Source organism: Alligator sinensis, unplaced genomic scaffold, assembly GCF_000455745.1.
Source record: "Alligator sinensis unplaced genomic scaffold, ASM45574v1 scaffold519_1, whole genome shotgun sequence".
Classification (NCBI taxonomy): domain Eukaryota; kingdom Metazoa; phylum Chordata; order Crocodylia; family Alligatoridae; genus Alligator; species Alligator sinensis.
In genome coordinates, this window is record NW_005842187.1 from 1,506,397 (window position 1) to 1,511,171 (window position 4,775).

The 4,775-nt window shown below is 44.6% G+C and overlaps 1 protein-coding gene across 1 annotated transcript in view; it reads left to right on the forward strand.

Annotated features, from left to right (window-relative positions):
- The window catches only part of ASTN2 (astrotactin 2), a 594,006-nt gene that overhangs the window by 404,745 nt on the left and 184,486 nt on the right, over nt 1-4,775 (forward strand).

Here is a 4,775-nt window from a genome sequence, read left to right on the forward strand (position 1 = left end):
GGCATCAACACCACTGTCTCCTAGTTTCTTACTGAGAATGGGGTGAGAGGCCGTGTCGAAGGCCTTCCTGAAGCCCAGAAAGACTATATCCACTGCAACACCTGCATCCAAGGACTTGGTGACCTGGTCATAGAAGGCCACCAGGTTGGTTTGACAAGACCTGCCCCTAACGAGCATAACCTCCCCTTCTGGCCCTTCCTGGACACGTGCCAGGATAATTCTTTTGAAAAGCTTCCCCAGGACCGAGGTAAGACTCACGGGCCTATAGTTTCCTGGGTCCTCCTTCCTCCCTTTTTTGAAGATGGGGACCACATTGGCCCATTTCCAGTCCTCTGGCACATCACCCGAGTGCCATGAGTGCTCGTAGAGCTGTGCCAGAGGTCCGTAGATGCATAACAAGGTGCGGTTTGCTTTACTGACCGCTTCCTCGCATTGGTGGCTCATGTTCATCCTGGAGTCAACAATGACTCCAAGATCCCATTCAGCCATTGTGTTATTGAGAAGGGTATTCCCCAGCCTATAGGTGTGATGCTGGTTCCTTCTCCCTAGATGCAGCACCCTGCACTTGCCTGCATTGACTTCCATCCTAGTCTCATCTGCCCATCTCTGCAACCTATCTAGATCTAGTTGTATTCTGTCCCTCCCCTTCAGTGTGCCCACTTCTCCCCACCTCTTTGTGTCATTAGCAAATTTGGACAGCGTGTTTTCCACGCCCACCTCGAAGTCACTGATAAAGATGTTGAACAGTACAGGCCCCAGGACCGAACCCTGGGGAACTCCACTGCCCACATCCCTCCAGGTCGAAAACGACTCGTCCACCACCACTTTCTGGATGCGACCATCGAGTCAATTTGCCACCCATCTGACTGTGTAGGCATCAATGCCACAGGCACCTAGTATTTTTATGAGAATGGGGTGAGAAACAGTGTCAAAGGCCTTCTTGAAGTCCAGGTAGATGACATCCACCTCGATGGGAACTATGCTTGGGACAGATCCCAGGAGGGCATCCCCAGAGATAAAGGATGAGCAGCCCGGGGACAAGCTTTTCCTAATCTATTGCAAGACAGCATGAGCAGCCTGGCCTTCATGCCACCTTAACCCCTTCCTGCCAACGTTGGAAAGGCTGAAGCCACCAGTGTTCCTGTGTAGGGGACAGAGGAATTTGAGAAGTTTCTTTCCTTTTAGGGCTGAGGCAAGCCCTGAAGTTTGCCTTTCCCCAGTCTCCCTTCCAGAAAATGAGTTAGACAGAGAGCAAACAAAACAAACCTACTTTTAGTTCATTTAAAATGATGAAAGGTTCTGCTTTCTGGGCCTCCTCGGCTATGTTACCTAGCAACACCACCTCATCCGGGGGGCCTGCGCCAAGACCTTGAAATCGACCCATCCATCGATCCATTTCACCGGGACCCAAACCCGATCTCTCCACTGCTGAGGCTGTTTAATGCTCTGTATTAAATTCCCACCAATTCTATAGACATCTTCATTTGGCAGGTGGGGCAAATGTGCTGTCCCGAGGCCACCTCCTGTAGCATTTCAGCGAATGTCACACAGGAAACCGAAAGGAGGAAACAGAAGAATCCTTCAAGAGGAGAGTACTCAGACAGCAAATGCACCTGCTGCCGATTGAGCGATTCAGCACAAAATGATTACAGAGTCTGCTTGCGTTGGATCAGGCTTTCTGGGGAGAGAAGGGAGCCATAGTGGGAATGGGAATAGTTGTTCTGGGAACCAAATTTGACACGCCAGACAGACATCTCAAGCAACCCATCTCTGCAACACACTCATTTCCAGCAAGATAAGCACAGCACAGAAAATAAATGGGCATTTAAAAATGTCACCACCTGTGATGAAAACAGGGAGGTTATCTTATCAGCAGTATAGCAGAGGGTCTCCTACAGCGAAGCACTTTAATGACAGCTTTTGTTCACAGTGCTGTGCACACTGTAACCGAAGCTCTCAACACGGCCGAAAGGTGAGCTTACTCCTGTTCTCCAGCTGGAGAAACTTGAGGCAGAGGGGTTAAGTGACTCACCCAAGGCCATACAACATCAGATTAAAACTCAGATGTTCGCAGGCCTCTGCTCAGATGGTTCATTTCCCTTGCAAACGTCATAGCCAGGGAAATTGAAGCTGCTGAGAGGTCTTGAGTAATGCAGACTTGCTGTGCTTGGAAAAGGAGCAGTTATGTTTGCTCTGTCAAACATGATCAGTGCCCCTGATCATGGGCTTGGAATAGTTTTTTGTTCTTTTTACCCCCTTTTCTGCAAATGGCAAAATCCTAGAGCTCCCTTGTCTGAGCACCTCCAGAGCAGGTCCCAGCTACTGTAGGGACTCACAACTTTTCCCAACCTGTCAACTTCGAACTCATGGTCATCACCTTTATTGTCTTTCAAACCTGGCATCAGGTGGGTCCCTGAAAATCAGTATGTAAAATGCATTGTACAGCTTCCAGTTCCTAGACACATTTAGGTGCATTCAAAAAGCCAGCAAAGTGACTTCTGCAACTGGCTATTGAAGGATGTGTTGCCTTCGCCCTTTGCTTTTCTTTCTCGGTTACCAATCAAAGTGTATAGAATTTCTTATTAGCTTGAAGACTATTTCTGCAAACTAGCACTCTATTACTTTTAAGACTTTACGGCATACTGTTTTTGCCATGATCTGTATTTTAAAGCCACATATGTAACATTTTGTTCAAGCTAAGAAAAAATATATATAGCCAGTTGCCGTGAAATTTAGTTTAGACTAAAATATGTGCTGTGAATCAGTCTGCTAAATGACCTTATGCACTGTTCATTGTAATCCAAAATTGCCAGGCAAGTGCAGTAATTAGTTGTGCAAAATGAAATAACTTTAAATCCCCGCACTGAGTAATGACCCAGAAAAATCACTTAAGCTACACAAAGAAAGAGCTGAACAGCATCTGTATTTATTTTTACTTTTGTAATTCTGCTCCTTTGGTTCAAAAAAAGCCCAACTTACAAACATTCTCAAACCCAAACTTCACAAGCTGATTTCCATATAACAAATGTAGACAGTGGTTATACCTACCCAGAAAAATCCTGCCTTTTCATGAAACAGCTGATCAGTACCAAATCTAGCAATGCCCATAAATAGAGTAATCATTCTGTCATGTTTATATTTTACAAACTAGCAGCTCATTGCTGCTGAAAGAGATGCCTCACATCATACGCTGGGCAATATAAAACGGCATTCTACAAACTGAGCTGCGTAATGGAGAAATTGGAGGATGTATCCTCATTGATGGTGCTGATGTCTTCTAACCCTAAATGCCATTGCTTAGCTCTCTTGTGGTTTCCCCAAAGAAAATATTCTTAATGTTTTTTTTCTGTCCACTAGCACTTATCAGGCTAGCCTATTTAATCCACAATAATCAGTTAAACCTGATGTTACCCCCTGTGAGTCAGATAAGCAATATTATCCTGATTTCACAGGAGGCTAAATTAAGGCCAGCAGCGGTTCAGTGCTCAGTGGCAAACCTAGAATTATAACCCAGACTTTATGTCTGTAATCACTTGGACGCAATTCCCGCTAGTTTAACGAAATGTGTTATGGAGGAGTGTAGACTGTCTGTTTTTGAAGCATCAGGTATCAGCCACAGCAGGGAAGTAGAATACCAATCTTAAGGGACTACTGGTCTGGATAAATGTGAGAAACCCTGGTATTTTGCTTATGAGGTGGGGAGAACAATACAAGATCAAGTTACCCTTGGCCTGCCAAAGAGAACAGCTTTGTTGTCCACATCCTGACAGCATGAGAAGCGGTATCTTGCTGATGCTGTCTTAGCAAGTCTAATTCCTGTTGGCCATGGAAACAGATCTGCCACCAAAGGAAGTGTGAGGAGATGAAGCATTTTTAATAACCAGATGAGCCATTTGTGATGCACTTTTAATTGGATCAATTTTCCCTTTATTACACAACCTGTAAAAATCAACCACACACTCGTAACTGGACACATTCCTTCTCCAGGTGAAAAGCAGAAGCCACACTATTTTATCACAGTCTTTAATTACTATTTCATCTCATTTGGCAGATGATCACAACACCAGGGAAAAATACTGTTGCAAGGGATGCAGCTCTCTTGCAGTCAATTCCACTTTACCAGGGGAGGCATGTACTAAAACTAGGGATAGCGGTTCCTTTTCTGTCTCCCATCTCTGTCTGAAACAGGAGAACAGAACAGTAGCTGCGAAGCAAAATGCATGCACCGGCACTGATCTCCTCCCTCTACCTTCTACCACAAGTGCATCATAAAATAAACTGTTATTTTCTTTGAATCTGTAATAGAGGGTGGAACAGATGGTGGAGACTTAGTTTATACGGTGTGGCCATCGGGACAGACCTAGGCAGCCAAGTGCTCAGTCAGCACAATAGGCCATGTTTTAAGTCTATTTAAATGTATGTCTGGGCTCTAGGAACCATTACTAGTGGAATGTGTACTACAGAAGGATTTTACTGGAACAGCATTTGATGTAGGCGCTTATTACCAAAGATAACATTGCTTCAACGAGTCGGTTTCATGGAAGCTTTCTCCTGAAAGCAGCTCTTAGAAACAAGAGAGATTTTAAAATGTGAAATACCAGCATGATAGGAATCACCATAACTCTAAATGACTTGGCTTACAGCAAGGTAATTAGCCATAAAAGATCCCAGATAAAAGTCATCTCCCCCTAAAAAACATATATATCATGACAATACATAGTCCCCAAATTGCCACTACACACTTGATACAAATTTCAACTTCCCCCTCTTCCCCC